This window comes from Pseudophryne corroboree, chromosome 7 (assembly GCF_028390025.1).
Source record: "Pseudophryne corroboree isolate aPseCor3 chromosome 7, aPseCor3.hap2, whole genome shotgun sequence".
NCBI classification, from domain to species: Eukaryota; Metazoa; Chordata; class Amphibia; order Anura; family Myobatrachidae; genus Pseudophryne; species Pseudophryne corroboree.
Window position 1 is genome coordinate 2807566 of NC_086450.1, and position 18325 is coordinate 2825890.

The 18325-nt window shown below is 50.5% G+C and overlaps 2 protein-coding genes across 2 annotated transcripts in view; one reads left to right on the top strand and one right to left on the bottom strand.

The window, feature by feature from the left end:
- The window catches only part of LOC134944063 (caspase-8-like), a 314204-nt gene that overhangs the window by 147723 nt on the left and 148156 nt on the right, over positions 1 to 18325 (top strand). The gene's annotated exons all lie outside the window — the stretch shown is intronic.
- The window catches only part of FLACC1 (flagellum associated containing coiled-coil domains 1), a 120967-nt gene that overhangs the window by 34543 nt on the left and 68099 nt on the right, over positions 1 to 18325 (bottom strand). The gene's annotated exons all lie outside the window — the stretch shown is intronic.

The following is an 18325-nucleotide window of genomic DNA, read 5'->3' on the forward strand; positions in this document are numbered from 1 at the left end:
CTCTGTAACCAGGGAGAGGAGCCGCGTGCGCCCCTGTATACGATGTGTCACCAGGAGACGCGTCATTAATATACTGTCATCACATGAGCAAGGAACAGGGTCAGTGCTTAAATACTCTGTAACCAGGGAGAGGAGCCGCGTGCGCCCCTGTATACGATGTGTCACCAGGAGACGCGTCATTAATATACTGTCATCACATGAGCAAGGAACAGGGTCAGTGCTTAAATACTCTGTAACCAGGGAGAGGAGCCGCGTGCGCCCCCTGTATACGATGTGTCACCAGGAGACGCGTCATTAATATACTGTCATCACATGAGCAAGGAACAGGGTCAGTGCTTAAATACTCTGTAACCAGGGAGAGGAGCCGCGTGCGCCCCTATATACGATGTGTCACCAGGAGACGCGTCATTAATATACTGTCATCACATGAGCAAGGAACAGGGTCAGTGCTTAAATACTCTGTAACCAGGGAGAGGAGCCGCGTGCGCCCCTGTATACGATGTGTCACCAGGAGACGCGTCATTAATATACTGTCATCACATGAGCAAGGAACAGGGTCAGTGCTTAAATACTCTGTAACCAGGGAGAGGAGCCGCGTGCACCCCCTGTATACGATGTGTCACCAGGAGACGCGTCATTAATATACTGTCATCACATGAGCAAGGAACAGGGTCAGTGCTTAAATACTCTGTAACCAGGGAGAGGAGCCGCGTGCGCCCCTGTATACGATGTGTCACCAGGAGACGCGTCATTAATATACTGTCATCACATGAGCAAGGAACAGGGTCAGTGCTTAAATACTCTGTAACCAGGGAGAGGAGCCGCGTGCGCCCCCTGTATACGATGTGTCACCAGGAGACGCGTCATTAATATACTGTCATCACATGAGCAGGGAACAGGGTCAGTGCTTAAATACTCTGTAACCAGGGAGAGGAGCCGCGTGCGCCCCCTGTATACGATGTGTCACCAGGAGACGCGTCATTAATATACTGTCATCACATGAGCAAGGAACAGGGTCAGTGCTTAAATACTCTGTAACCAGGTAGAGGAGCCGCGTGCACCCCTTGTATACGATGTGTCACCAGGAGACGCGTCATTAATATACTGTCATCACATGAGCAAGGAACAGGGTCAGTGCTTAAATACTCTGTAACCAGGGAGAGGAGTCGCGTGCGCCCCTGTATACGATGTGTCACCAGGATACACGTCATTAATATACTGTCATCACATGAGCAAGGAACAGGGTCAGTGCTTAAATACTCTGTAACCAGGGAGAGGAGCCGCGTGCACCCCCTGTATACGATGTGTCACCAGGAGACGCGTCATTAATATACTGTCATCACATGAGCAAGGAACAGGGTCAGTGCTTAAATACTCTGTAACCAGGGAGAGGAGTCGCGTGCGCCCCTGTATACGATGTGTCACCAGGAGACGCGTCATTAATATACTGTCATCACATGAGCAAGGAACAGGGTCAGTGCTTAAATACTCTGTAACCAGGGAGAGGAGCCGCGTGCGCCCCCTGTATACGATGTGTCACCAGGAGACGCGTCATTAATATACTGTCATCACATGAGCAAGGAACAGGGTCAGTGCTTAAATACTCTGTAACCAGGGAGAGGAGCCGCGTGCGCCCCTGTATACGATGTGTCACCAGGAGACACGTCATTAATATACTGTCATCACATGAGCAAGGAACAGGGTCAGTGCTTAAATACTCTGTAACCAGGGAGAGGAGCCGCGTGCGCCCCTGTATACGATGTGTCACAAGGATACACGTCATTAATATACTGTCATCACATGAGCAAGGAACAGGGTCAGTGCTTAAATACTCTGTAACCAGGGAGAGGAGCCGCGTGCGCCCCTGTATACGATGTGTCACCAGGAGACGCGTCATTAATATACTGTCATCACATGAGCAAGGAACAGGGTCAGTGCTTAAATACTTAGTAACCAGGGAGAGGAGCCGCGTGCGCCCCCTGTATACGATGTGTCACCAGGAGACGCGTCATTAATATACTGTCATCACATGAGCAAGGAACAGGGTCAGTGCTTAAATACTTAGTAACCAGGGAGAGGAGCCGCGTGCGCCCCCTGTATACGATGTGTCACCAGGAGACGCGTCATTAATATACTGTCATCACATGAGCAAGGAACAGGGTCAGTGCTTAAATACTCTGTAACCAGGGAGAGGAGCCGCGTGCGCCCCCTGTATACGATGTGTCACCAGGATACACGTCATTAATATACTGTCATCACATGAGCAAGGAACAGGGTCAGTGCTTAAATACTCTGTAACCAGGGAGAGGAGCCGCGTGCGCCCCCTGTATACGATGTGTCACCAGGAGACGCGTCATTAATATACTGTCATCACATGAGCAAGGAACAGGGTCAGTGCTTAAATACTCTGTAACCAGGGAGAGGAGCCGCGTGCGCCCCTGTATACGATGTGTCACCAGGAGACGCGTCATTAATATACTGTCATCACATGAGCAAGGAACAGGGTCAGTGCTTAAATACTCTGTAACCAGGGAGAGGAGCCGCGTGCGCCCCTGTATACGATGTGTCACCAGGATACACGTCATTAATATACTGTCATCACATGAGCAAGGAACAGGGTCAGTGCTTAAATACTCTGTAACCAGGGAGAGGAGCCGCGTGCGCCCCCTGTATACGATGTGTCACCAGGAGACGCGTCATTAATATACTGTCATCACATGAGCAAGGAACAGGGTCAGTGCTTAAATACTCTGTAACCAGGGAGAGGAGCCGCGTGCGCCCCTGTATACGATGTGTCACCAGGAGACGCGTCATTAATATACTGTCATCACATGAGCAAGGAACAGGGTCAGTGCTTAAATACTCTGTAACCAGGGAGAGGAGCCGCGTGCGCCCCCTGTATACGATGTGTCACCAGGAGACGCGTCATTGATATACTGTCATCACATGAGCAAGGAACAGAATCAGGGCTTAAATACTCTGTAACCAGGGAGAGGAGCCGCGTGCGCCCCTGTATACGATGTGTCACCAGGAGACGCGTCATTGATATACTGTCATCACATGAGCAAGGAACAGGGTCAGGGCTTAAATACTCTGTAACCAGGGAGAGGAGCCGCGTGCGCCCCCTGTATACGATGTGTCACCAGGAGACGCGTCATTAATATACTGTCATCACATGAGCAAGGAACAGGGTCAGTGCTTAAATACTCTGTAACCAGGGAGAGGAGCCGCGTGCACCCCCTGTATACGATGTGTCACCAGGAGACGCGTCATTAATATACTGTCATCACATGAGCAAGGAACAGGGTCAGTGCTTAAATACTCTGTAACCAGGGAGCGGAGCCGCGTGCGCCCCCTGTATACGATGTGTCACCAGGATACACGTCATTAATATACTGTCATCACATGAGCAAGGAACAGGGTCAGTGCTTAAATACTCTGTAACCAGGGAGAGGAGCCGCGTGCGCCCCTGTATACGATGTGTCACCAGGAGACGCGTCATTAATATACTGTCATCACATGAGCAAGGAACAGGGTCAGTGCTTAAATACTCTGTAACCAGGGAGAGGAGCCGCGTGCGCCCCTGTATACGATGTGTCACCAGGAGACGCGTCATTAATATACTGTCATCACATGAGCAAGGAACAGGGTCAGTGCTTAAATACTCTGTAACCAGGGAGAGGAGCCGCGTGCGCCCCCTGTATACGATGTGTCACCAGGAGACGCGTCATTAATATACTGTCATCACATGAGCAAGGAACAGGGTCAGTGCTTAAATACTCTGTAACCAGGGAGAGGAGTCGCGTGCGCCCCTGTATACGATGTGTCACCAGGATACACGTCATTAATATACTGTCATCACATGAGCAAGGAACAGGGTCAGTGCTTAAATACTCTGTAACCAGGGAGAGGAGCCGCGTGCACCCCCTGTATACGATGTGTCACCAGGATACACGTCATTAATATACTGTCATCACATGAGCAAGGAACAGGGTCAGTGCTTAAATACTCTGTAACCAGGGAGAGGAGCCGCGTGCGCCCCCTGTATACGATGTGTCACCAGGAGACGCGTCATTAATATACTGTCATCACATGAGCAAGGAACAGGGTCAGTGCTTAAATACTCTGTAACCAGGGAGAGGAGTCGCGTGCGCCCCTGTATACGATGTGTCACCAGGATACACGTCATTAATATACTGTCATCACATGAGCAAGGAACAGGGTCAGTGCTTAAATACTCTGTAACCAGGGAGAGGAGCCGCGTGCGCCCCCTGTATACGATGTGTCACCAGGAGACGCGTCATTAATATACTGTCATCACATGAGCAAGGAACAGGGTCAGTGCTTAAATACTCTGTAACCAGGGAGAGGAGCCGCGTGCGCCCCTGTATACGATGTGTCACCAGGAGACGCGTCATTAATATACTGTCATCACATGAGCAAGGAACAGGGTCAGTGCTTAAATACTCTGTAACCAGGGAGAGGAGCCGCGTGCACCCCCTGTATACGATGTGTCACCAGGAGACGCGTCATTAATATACTGTCATCACATGAGCAAGGAACAGGGTCAGTGCTTAAATACTCTGTAACCAGGGAGAGGAGTCGCGTGCGCCCCTGTATACGATGTGTCACCAGGATACACGTCATTAATATACTGTCATCACATGAGCAAGGAACAGGGTCAGTGCTTAAATACTCTGTAACCAGGGAGAGGAGCCGCGTGCACCCCCTGTATACGATGTGTCACCAGGAGACGCGTCATTAATATACTGTCATCACATGAGCAAGGAACAGGGTCAGTGCTTAAATACTCTGTAACCAGGGAGAGGAGTCGCGTGCGCCCCTGTATACGATGTGTCACCAGGATACACGTCATTAATATACTGTCATCACATGAGCAAGGAACAGGGTCAGTGCTTAAATACTCTGTAACCAGGGAGAGGAGCCGCGTGCGCCCCCTGTATACGATGTGTCACCAGGAGACGCGTCATTAATATACTGTCATCACATGAGCAAGGAACAGGGTCAGTGCTTAAATACTCTGTAACCAGGGAGAGGAGCCGCGTGCACCCCCTGTATACGATGTGTCACCAGGAGACGCGTCATTAATATACTGTCATCACATGAGCAAGGAACAGGGTCAGTGCTTAAATACTCTGTAACCAGGGAGCGGAGCCGCGTGCGCCCCCTGTATACGATGTGTCACCAGGATACACGTCATTAATATACTGTCATCACATGAGCAAGGAACAGGGTCAGTGCTTAAATACTCTGTAACCAGGTAGAGGAGCCGCGTGCGCCCCCTGTATACGATGTGTCACCGGGAGACGCGTCATTAATATACTGTCATCACATGAGCAAGGAACAGGGTCAGTGCTTAAATACTCTGTAACCAGGGAGAGGAGCCGCGTGCGCCCCTGTATACGATGTGTCACCAGGATACACGTCATTAATATACTGTCATCACATGAGCAAGGAACAGGGTCAGTGCTTAAATACTCTGTAACCAGGGAGAGGAGCCGCGTGCGCCCCTGTATACGATGTGTCACCAGGAGACGCGTCATTAATATACTGTCATCACATGAGCAAGGAACAGGGTCAGTGCTTAAATACTTAGTAACCAGGGAGAGGAGCCGCGTGCGCCCCTGTATACGATGTGTCACCAGGAGACGCGTCATTAATATACTGTCATCACATGAGCAAGGAACAGGGTCAGTGCTTAAATACTCTGTAACCAGGGAGAGGAGCCGCGTGCGCCCCCTGTATACGATGTGTCACCAGGATACACGTCATTAATATACTGTCATCACATGAGCAAGGAACAGGGTCAGTGCTTAAATACTCTGTAACCAGGGAGAGGAGCCGCGTGCGCCCCCTGTATACGATGTGTCACCAGGAGACACGTCATTAATATACTGTCATCACATGAGCAAGGAACAGGGTCAGTGCTTAAATACTCTGTAACCAGGGAGAGGAGCCGCGTGCGCCCCTGTATACGATGTGTCACCAGGAGACGCGTCATTAATATACTGTCATCACATGAGCAAGGAACAGGGTCAGTGCTTAAATACTCTGTAACCAGGGAGAGGAGCCGCGTGCGCCCCTGTATACGATGTGTCACCAGGATACACGTCATTAATATACTGTCATCACATGAGCAAGGAACAGGGTCAGTGCTTAAATACTCTGTAACCAGGGAGAGGAGCCGCGTGCGCCCCCTGTATACGATGTGTCACCAGGAGACGCGTCATTAATATACTGTCATCACATGAGCAAGGAACAGGGTCAGTGCTTAAATACTCTGTAACCAGGGAGAGGAGCCGCGTGCGCCCCTGTATACGATGTGTCACCAGGAGACGCGTCATTAATATACTGTCATCACATGAGCAAGGAACAGGGTCAGTGCTTAAATACTCTGTAACCAGGGAGAGGAGCCGCGTGCGCCCCCTGTATACGATGTGTCACCAGGAGACGCGTCATTGATATACTGTCATCACATGAGCAAGGAACAGAATCAGGGCTTAAATACTCTGTAACCAGGGAGAGGAGCCGCGTGCGCCCCTGTATACGATGTGTCACCAGGAGACGCGTCATTGATATACTGTCATCACATGAGCAAGGAACAGGGTCAGGGCTTAAATACTCTGTAACCAGGGAGAGGAGCCGCGTGCGCCCCCTGTATACGATGTGTCACCAGGAGACGCGTCATTAATATACTGTCATCACATGAGCAAGGAACAGGGTCAGTGCTTAAATACTCTGTAACCAGGGAGAGGAGCCGCGTGCACCCCCTGTATACGATGTGTCACCAGGAGACGCGTCATTAATATACTGTCATCACATGAGCAAGGAACAGGGTCAGTGCTTAAATACTCTGTAACCAGGGAGCGGAGCCGCGTGCGCCCCCTGTATACGATGTGTCACCAGGATACACGTCATTAATATACTGTCATCACATGAGCAAGGAACAGGGTCAGTGCTTAAATACTCTGTAACCAGGGAGAGGAGCCGCGTGCGCCCCTGTATACGATGTGTCACCAGGAGACGCGTCATTAATATACTGTCATCACATGAGCAAGGAACAGGGTCAGTGCTTAAATACTCTGTAACCAGGGAGAGGAGCCGCGTGCGCCCCTGTATACGATGTGTCACCAGGAGACGCGTCATTAATATACTGTCATCACATGAGCAAGGAACAGGGTCAGTGCTTAAATACTCTGTAACAAGGGAGAGGAGCAGTGTGCGCCCCCTGTATACGATGTGTCACCAGGAGACGCGTCATTAATATACTGTCATCACATGAGCAAGGAACAGGGTCAGTGCTTAAATACTCTGTAACCAGGGAGAGGAGCCGCGTGCGCCCCTGTATACGATGTGTCACCAGGAGACGCGTCATTAATATACTGTCATCACATGAGCAAGGAACAGGGTCAGTGCTTAAATACTCTGTAACCAGGGAGAGGAGCCGCGTGCGCCCCCTGTATACGATGTATCACCAGGAGACGCGTCATTAATATACTGTCATCACATGAGCAAGGAACAGGGTCAGTGCTTAAATACTCTGTAACCAGGGAGAGGAGCCGCGTGCGCCCCTGTATACGATGTGTCACCAGGAGACACGTCATTAATATACTGTCATCACATGAGCAAGGAACAGGGTCAGTGCTTAAATACTCTGTAACCAGGGAGAGGAGCCGCGTGCGCCCCTGTATACGATGTGTCACCAGGAGACGCGTCATTAATATACTGTCATCACATGAGCAAGGAACAGGGTCAGTGCTTAAATACTCTGTAACCAGGGAGAGGAGCCGCGTGCGCCCCTGTATACGATGTGTCACCAGGAGACGCGTCATTAATATACTGTCATCACATGAGCAAGGAACAGGGTCAGTGCTTAAATACTCTGTAACCAGGGAGAGGAGCCGCGTGCGCCCCCTGTATACGATGTGTCACCAGGAGACGCGTCATTAATATACTGTCATCACATGAGCAAGGAACAGGGTCAGTGCTTAAATACTCTGTAACCAGGGAGAGGAGCCGCGTGCGCCCCTATATACGATGTGTCACCAGGAGACGCGTCATTAATATACTGTCATCACATGAGCAAGGAACAGGGTCAGTGCTTAAATACTCTGTAACCAGGGAGAGGAGCCGCGTGCGCCCCTGTATACGATGTGTCACCAGGAGACGCGTCATTAATATACTGTCATCACATGAGCAGGGAACAGGGTCAGTGCTTAAATACTCTGTAACCAGGGAGAGGAGCCGCGTGCGCCCCCTGTATACGATGTGTCACCAGGAGACGCGTCATTAATATACTGTCATCACATGAGCAAGGAACAGGGTCAGTGCTTAAATACTCTGTAACCAGGGAGAGGAGCCGCGTGCACCCCTTGTATACGATGTGTCACCAGGAGACGCGTCATTAATATACTGTCATCACATGAGCAAGGAACAGGGTCAGTGCTTAAATACTCTGTAACCAGGGAGAGGAGTCGCGTGCGCCCCTGTATACGATGTGTCACCAGGATACACGTCATTAATATACTGTCATCACATGAGCAAGGAACAGGGTCAGTGCTTAAATACTCTGTAACCAGGGAGAGGAGCCGCGTGCACCCCCTGTATACGATGTGTCACCAGGAGACGCGTCATTAATATACTGTCATCACATGAGCAAGGAACAGGGTCAGTGCTTAAATACTCTGTAACCAGGGAGAGGAGTCGCGTGCGCCCCTGTATACGATGTGTCACCAGGATACACGTCATTAATATACTGTCATCACATGAGCAAGGAACAGGGTCAGTGCTTAAATACTCTGTAACCAGGGAGAGGAGCCGCGTGCGCCCCCTGTATACGATGTGTCACCAGGAGACGCGTCATTAATATACTGTCATCACATGAGCAAGGAACAGGGTCAGTGCTTAAATACTCTGTAACCAGGTAGAGGAGCCGCGTGCGCCCCCTGTATACGATGTGTCACCGGGAGACGCGTCATTAATATACTGTCATCACATGAGCAAGGAACAGGGTCAGTGCTTAAATACTCTGTAACCAGGGAGAGGAGCCGCGTGCGCCCCTGTATACGATGTGTCACCAGGATACACGTCATTAATATACTGTCATCACATGAGCAAGGAACAGGGTCAGTGCTTAAATACTCTGTAACCAGGGAGAGGAGCCGCGTGCGCCCCTGTATACGATGTGTCACCAGGAGACGCGTCATTAATATACTGTCATCACATGAGCAAGGAACAGGGTCAGTGCTTAAATACTCTGTAACCAGGGAGAGGAGCCGCGTGCGCCCCTGTATACGATGTGTCACCAGGAGACGCGTCATTAATATACTGTCATCACATGAGCAAGGAACAGGGTCAGTGCTTAAATACTCTGTAACCAGGGAGAGGAGCCGCGTGCGCCCCCTGTATACGATGTGTCACCAGGAGACGCGTCATTAATATACTGTCATCACATGAGCAAGGAACAGGGTCAGTGCTTAAATACTCTGTAACCGGGGAGAGGAGCCGCGTGCGCCCCTGTATACGATGTGTCACCAGGAGACGCGTCATTAATATACTGTCATCACATGAGCAAGGAACAGGGTCAGTGCTTAAATACTCTGTAACCAGGGAGAGGAGCCGCGTGCGCCCCCTGTATACGATGTGTCACCAGGAGACGCGTCATTAATATACTGTCATCACATGAGCAAGGAACAGGGTCAGTGCTTAAATACTCTGTAACCTGGGAGAGGAGCCGCGTGCGCCCCTGTATACGATGTGTCACCAGGAGACGCGTCATTAATATACTGTCATCACATGAGCAAGGAACAGGGTCAGTGCTTAAATACTCTGTAACCAGGGAGAGGAGCCGCGTGCGCCCCCTGTATACGATGTGTCACCAGGAGACGCGTCATTAATATACTGTCATCACATGAGCAAGGAACAGGGTCAGTGCTTAAATACTCTGTAACCAGGGAGAGGAGCCGCGTGCGCCCCTGTATACGATGTGTCACCAGGAGACGCGTCATTAATATACTGTCATCACATGAGCAAGGAACAGGGTCAGTGCTTAAATACTCTGTAACCAGGGAGAGGAGCCGCGTGCGTCCCCTGTATACGATGTGTCACCAGGATACACGTCATTAATATACTGTCATCACATGAGCAAGGAACAGGGTCAGTGCTTAAATACTCTGTAACCAGGGAGAGGAGCCGCGTGCGCCCCCTGTATACGATGTGTCACCAGGAGACGCGTCATTAATATACTGTCATCACATGAGCAAGGAACAGGGTCAGTGCTTAAATACTTAGTAACCAGGGAGAGGAGCCGCGTGCGCCCCCTGTATACGATGTGTCACCAGGAGACGCGTCATTAATATACTGTCATCACATGAGCAAGGAACAGGGTCAGTGCTTAAATACTTAGTAACCAGGGAGAGGAGCCGCGTGCGCCCCCTGTATACGATGTGTCACCAGGAGACGCGTCATTAATATACTGTCATCACATGAGCAAGGAACAGGGTCAGTGCTTAAATACTCTGTAACCAGGGAGAGGAGCCGCGTGCGCCCCTGTATACGATGTGTCACCAGGAGACGCGTCATTAATATACTGTCATCACATGAGCAAGGAACAGGGTCAGTGCTTAAATACTCTGTAACCAGGGAGAGGAGCCGCGTGCGCCCCCTGTATACGATGTGTCACCAGGATACACGTCATTAATATACTGTCATCACATGAGCAAGGAACAGGGTCAGTGCTTAAATACTCTGTAACCAGGGAGAGGAGCCGCGTGCGCCCCCTGTATACGATGTGTCACCAGGAGACACGTCATTAATATACTGTCATCACATGAGCAAGGAACAGGGTCAGTGCTTAAATACTCTGTAACCAGGGAGAGGAGCCGCGTGCGCCCCTGTATACGATGTGTCACCAGGAGACGCGTCATTAATATACTGTCATCACATGAGCAAGGAACAGGGTCAGTGCTTAAATACTCTGTAACCAGGGAGAGGAGCCGCGTGCGCCCCTGTATACGATGTGTCACCAGGATACACGTCATTAATATACTGTCATCACATGAGCAAGGAACAGGGTCAGTGCTTAAATACTCTGTAACCAGGGAGAGGAGCCGCGTGCGCCCCCTGTATACGATGTGTCACCAGGAGACGCGTCATTAATATACCGTCATCACATGAGCAAGGAACAGGGTCAGTGCTTAAATACTCTGTAACCAGGGAGAGGAGCCGCGTGCGCCCCTGTATACGATGTGTCACCAGGAGACGCGTCATTAATATACTGTCATCACATGAGCAAGGAACAGGGTCAGTGCTTAAATACTCTGTAACCAGGGAGAGGAGCCGCGTGCGCCCCCTGTATACGATGTGTCACCAGGAGACGCGTCATTGATATACTGTCATCACATGAGCAAGGAACAGGGTCAGGGCTTAAATACTCTGTAACCAGGGAGAGGAGCCGCGTGCGCACCTGTATACGATGTGTCACCAGGAGACGCGTCATTGATATACTGTCATCACATGAGCAAGGAACAGGGTCAGGGCTTAAATACTCTGTAACCAGGGAGAGGAGCCGCGTGCGCCCCCTGTATACGATGTGTCACCAGGAGACGCGTCATTAATATACTGTCATCACATGAGCAAGGAACAGGGTCAGTGCTTAAATACTCTGTAACCAGGGAGAGGAGCCGCGTGCACCCCCTGTATACGATGTGTCACCAGGAGACGCGTCATTAATATACTGTCATCACATGAGCAAGGAACAGGGTCAGTGCTTAAATACTCTGTAACCAGGGAGCGGAGCCGCGTGCGCCCCCTGTATACGATGTGTCACCAGGATACACGTCATTAATATACTGTCATCACATGAGCAAGGAACAGGGTCAGTGCTTAAATACTCTGTAACCAGGGAGAGGAGCCGCGTGCGCCCCTGTATACGATGTGTCACCAGGAGACGCGTCATTAATATACTGTCATCACATGAGCAAGGAACAGGGTCAGTGCTTAAATACTCTGTAACCAGGGAGAGGAGCCGCGTGCGCCCCTGTATACGATGTGTCACCAGGAGACGCGTCATTAATATACTGTCATCACATGAGCAAGGAACAGGGTCAGTGCTTAAATACTCTGTAACAAGGGAGAGGAGCAGTGTGCGCCCCCTGTATACGATGTGTCACCAGGAGACGCGTCATTAATATACTGTCATCACATGAGCAAGGAACAGGGTCAGTGCTTAAATACTCTGTAACCAGGGAGAGGAGCCGCGTGCGCCCCTGTATACGATGTGTCACCAGGAGACGCGTCATTAATATACTGTCATCACATGAGCAAGGAACAGGGTCAGTGCTTAAATACTCTGTAACCAGGGAGAGGAGCCGCGTGCGCCCCCTGTATACGATGTATCACCAGGAGACGCGTCATTAATATACTGTCATCACATGAGCAAGGAACAGGGTCAGTGCTTAAATACTCTGTAACCAGGGAGAGGAGCCGCGTGCGCCCCTGTATACGATGTGTCACCAGGAGACACGTCATTAATATACTGTCATCACATGAGCAAGGAACAGGGTCAGTGCTTAAATACTCTGTAACCAGGGAGAGGAGCCGCGTGCGCCCCTGTATACGATGTGTCACCAGGAGACGCGTCATTAATATACTGTCATCACATGAGCAAGGAACAGGGTCAGTGCTTAAATACTCTGTAACCAGGGAGAGGAGCCGCGTGCGCCCCCTGTATACGATGTGTCACCAGGAGACGCGTCATTAATATACTGTCATCACATGAGCAAGGAACAGGGTCAGTGCTTAAATACTCTGTAACCAGGGAGAGGAGCCGCGTGCGCCCCTATATACGATGTGTCACCAGGAGACGCGTCATTAATATACTGTCATCACATGAGCAAGGAACAGGGTCAGTGCTTAAATACTCTGTAACCAGGGAGAGGAGCCGCGTGCGCCCCTGTATACGATGTGTCACCAGGAGACGCGTCATTAATATACTGTCATCACATGAGCAAGGAACAGGGTCAGTGCTTAAATACTCTGTAACCAGGGAGAGGAGCCGCGTGCACCCCCTGTATACGATGTGTCACCAGGAGACGCGTCATTAATATACTGTCATCACATGAGCAAGGAACGGGGTCAGTGCTTAAATACTCTGTAACCAGGGAGAGGAGCCGCGTGCGCCCCTGTATACGATGTGTCACCAGGAGACGCGTCATTAATATACTGTCATCACATGAGCAAGGAACAGGGTCAGTGCTTAAATACTCTGTAACCAGGGAGAGGAGCCGCGTGCGCCCCCTGTATACGATGTGTCACCAGGAGACGCGTCATTAATATACTGTCATCACATGAGCAAGGAACAGGGTCAGTGCTTAAATACTCTGTAACCAGGGAGAGGAGCCGCGTGCGCCCCTGTATACGATGTGTCACCAGGAGACGCGTCATTAATATACTGTCATCACATGAGCAAGGAACAGGGTCAGTGCTTAAATACTCTGTAACCAGGGAGAGGAGTCGCGTGCGCCCCTTGTATACGATGTGTCACCAGGAGACGCGTCATTAATATACTGTCATCACATGAGCAAGGAACAGGGTCAGTGCTTAAATACTCTGTAACCAGGGAGAGGAGTCGCGTGCGCCCCTGTATACGATGTGTCACCAGGATACACGTCATTAATATACTGTCATCACATGAGCAAGGAACGGGGTCAGTGCTTAAATACTCTGTAACCAGGGAGAGGAGCCGCGTGCGCCCCTGTATACGATGTGTCACCAGGAGACGCGTCATTAATATACTGTCATCACATGAGCAAGGAACGGGGTCAGTGCTTAAATACTCTGTAACCAGGGAGAGGAGCCGCGTGCGCCCCTGTATACGATGTGTCACCAGGAGACGCGTCATTAATATACTGTCATCACATGAGCAAGGAACAGGGTCAGTGCTTAAATACTCTGTAACCAGGGAGAGGAGCCGCGTGCGCCCCCTGTATACGATGTGTCACCAGGAGACGCGTCATTAATATACTGTCATCACATGAGCAAGGAACAGGGTCAGTGCTTAAATACTCTGTAACCAGGGAGAGGAGCCGCGTGCACCCCTTGTATACGATGTGTCACCAGGAGACGCGTCATTAATATACTGTCATCACATGAGCAAGGAACAGGGTCAGTGCTTAAATACTCTGTAACCAGGGAGAGGAGTCGCGTGCGCCCCTGTATACGATGTGTCACCAGGATACACGTCATTAATATACTGTCATCACATGAGCAAGGAACAGGGTCAGTGCTTAAATACTCTGTAACCAGGGAGAGGAGCCGCGTGCACCCCCTGTATACGATGTGTCACCAGGAGACGCGTCATTAATATACTGTCATCACATGAGCAAGGAACAGGGTCAGTGCTTAAATACTCTGTAACCAGGGAGAGGAGTCGCGTGCGCCCCTGTATACGATGTGTCACCAGGATACACGTCATTAATATACTGTCATCACATGAGCAAGGAACAGGGTCAGTGCTTAAATACTCTGTAACCAGGGAGAGGAGCCGCGTGCGCCCCCTGTATACGATGTGTCACCAGGAGACGCGTCATTAATATACTGTCATCACATGAGCAAGGAACAGGGTCAGTGCTTAAATACTCTGTAACCAGGGAGAGGAGCCGCGTGCGCCCCCTGTATACGATGTGTCACCAGGAGACGCGTCATTAATATACTGTCATCACATGAGCAAGGAACAGGGTCAGTGCTTAAATACTCTGTAACCAGGTAGAGGAGCCGCGTGCGCCCCCTGTATACGATGTGTCACCGGGAGACGCGTCATTAATATACTGTCATCACATGAGCAAGGAACAGGGTCAGTGCTTAAATACTCTGTAACCAGGGAGAAGAGCCGCGTGCGCCCCTGTATACGATGTGTCACCAGGATACACGTCATTAATATACTGTCATCACATGAGCAAGGAACAGGGTCAGTGCTTAAATACTCTGTAACCAGGGAGAGGAGCCGCGTGCGCCCCTGTATACGATGTGTCACCAGGAGACGCGTCATTAATATACTGTCATCACATGAGCAAGGAACAGGGTCAGTGCTTAAATACTCTGTAACCAGGGAGAGGAGCCGCGTGCGCCCCCTGTATACGATGTATCACCAGGAGACGCGTCATTAATATACTGTCATCACATGAGCAAGGAACAGGGTCAGTGCTTAAATACTCTGTAACCAGGGAGAGGAGCCGCGTGCGCCCCTGTATACGATGTGTCACCAGGAGACGCGTCATTAATATACTGTCATCACATGAGCAAGGAACAGGGTCAGTGCTTAAATACTCTGTAACCAGGGAGAGGAGCCGCGTGCGCCCCTGTATACGATGTGTCACCAGGAGACGCGTCATTAATATACTGTCATCACATGAGCAAGGAACAGGGTCAGTGCTTAAATACTCTGTAACCAGGGAGAGGAGCCGCGTGCGCCCCCTGTATACGATGTGTCACCAGGAGACGCGTCATTAATATACTGTCATCACATGAGCAAGGAACAGGGTCAGTGCTTAAATACTCTGTAACCGGGGAGAGGAGCCGCGTGCGCCCCTGTATACGATGTGTCACCAGGAGACGCGTCATTAATATACTGTCATCACATGAGCAAGGAACAGGGTCAGTGCTTAAATACTCTGTAACCAGGGAGAGGAGCCGCGTGCGCCCCCTGTATACGATGTGTCACCAGGAGACGCGTCATTAATATACTGTCATCACATGAGCAAGGAACAGGGTCAGTGCTTAAATACTCTGTAACCTGGGAGAGGAGCCGCGTGCGCCCCTGTATACGATGTGTCACCAGGAGACGCGTCATTAATATACTGTCATCACATGAGCAAGGAACAGGGTCAGTGCTTAAATACTCTGTAACCAGGGAGAGGAGCCGCGTGCGCCCCCTGTATACGATGTGTCACCAGGAGACGCGTCATTAATATACTGTCATCACATGAGCAAGGAACAGGGTCAGTGCTTAAATACTCTGTAACCAGGGAGAGGAGCCGCGTGCGCCCCTGTATACGATGTGTCACCAGGAGACGCGTCATTAATATACTGTCATCACATGAGCAAGGAACAGGGTCAGTGCTTAAATACTCTGTAACCAGGGAGAGGAGCCGCGTGCGTCCCCTGTATACGATGTGTCACCAGGATACACGTCATTAATATACTGTCATCACATGAGCAAGGAACAGGGTCAGTGCTTAAATACTCTGTAACCAGGGAGAGGAGCCGCGTGCGCCCCCTGTATACGATGTGTCACCAGGAGACGCGTCATTAATATACTGTCATCACATGAGCAAGGAACAGGGTCAGTGCTTAAATACTCTGTAACCAGGGAGAGGAGCCGCGTGCGCCCCCTGTATACGATGTGTCACCAGGAGACGCGTCATTAATATACTGTCATCACATGAGCAAGGAACAGGGTCAGTGCTTAAATACTCTGTAACCAGGGAGAGGAGCCGCGTGCGCCCCCTGTATACGATGTGTCACCAGGAGACACGTCATTAATATACTGTCATCACATGAGCAAGGAACAGGGTCAGTGCTTAAATACTCTGTAACCAGGGAGAGGAGCCGCGTGCGTCCCCTGTATACGATGTGTCACCAGGAGACGCGTCATTAATATACTGTCATCACATGAGCAAGGAACAGGGTCAGTGCTTACATACTCTGTAACCAGGGAGAGGAGCCGCGTGCACCCCTTGTATACGATGTGTCACTAGGAGACGCGTCATTAATATACTGTCATCACATGAGCAAGGAACAGGGTCAGTGCTTAAATACTCTGTAACCAGGGAGAGGAGCCGCGTGCGCCCCTGTATACGATGTGTCACCAGGAGACGCGTCATTAATATACTGTCATCACATGAGCAAGGAACAGGGTCAGTGCTTAAATACTCTGTAACCAGGGAGAGGAGCCGCGTGCGCCCCTGTATGCGATGTGTCACCAGGAGACGCGTCATTAATATACTGTCATCACATGAGCAAGGAACAGGGTCAGTGCTTAAATACTCTGTAACCAGGGAGAGGAGCCGCGTGCGCCCCTGTATACGATGTGTCACCAGGAGACGCGTCATTAATATACTGTCATCACATGAGCAAGGAACAGGGTCAGTGCTTAAATACTCTGTAACCAGGGAGAGGAGCCGCGTGCGCCCCCTGTATACGATGTGTCACCAGGAGACGCGTCATTAATATACTGTCATCACATGAGCAAGGAACAGGGTCAGTGCTTAAATACTCTGTAACCAGGGAGAGGAGCCGCGTGCGCCCCCTGTATACGATGTGTCACCAGGAGACGCGTCACTAATATACTGTCATCACATGAGCAAGGAACAGGGTCAGTGCTTAAATACTCTGTAACCAGGGAGAGGAGCCGCGTGCGCCCCCTGTATACGATGTGTCACCAGGAGACGCGTCATTAATATACTGTCATCACATGAGCAAGGAACAGGGTCAGTGCTTAAATACTCTGTAACCAGGGAGAGGAGCCGCGTGCGCCCCCTGTATACGATGTGTCACCAGGATACACGTCATTAATATACTGTCATCACATGAGCAAGGAACAGGGTCAGTGCTTAAATACTCTGTAACCAGGGAGAGGAGCCGCGTGCGCCCCCTGTATACGATGTGTCACCAGGATACACGTCATTAATATACTGTCATCACATGAGCAAGGAACAGGGTCAGTGCTTAAATACTCTGTAACCAGGGAGAGGAGCCGCGTGCGCCCCCTGTATACGATGTGTCACCAGGAGACGCGTCATTAATATACTGTCATCACATGAGCAAGGAACAGGGTCAGTGCTTAAATACTCTGTAACCAGGGAGAAGAGCCGCGTGCGCCCCCTGTACACGATGTGTCACCAGGAGACGCGTCATTAATATACTGTCATCACATGAGCAAGGAACAGGGTCAGTGCTTAAATACTCTGTAACCAGGGACAGGAGCCGCGTGCGCCCCCTGTATACGATGTGTCACCAGGAGACGCGTCATTAATATACTGTCATCACATGAGCAAGGAACAGGGTCAGTGCTTAAATACTCTGTAACCAGGGAGAGGAGCCGCGTGCGCCCCTGTATACGATGTGTCACTAGGAGACGCGTCATTAATATACTGTCATCACATGAGCAAGGAACAGGGTCAGTGCTTAAATACTCTGTAACCAGGGAGAGTGGCAGCGCTCATGTAACATTTATATAGGGTTCACAGTCCCACCTCAGATGGCGTACATGTCACTATATGTGTCCACAGCATAATAACATATGACA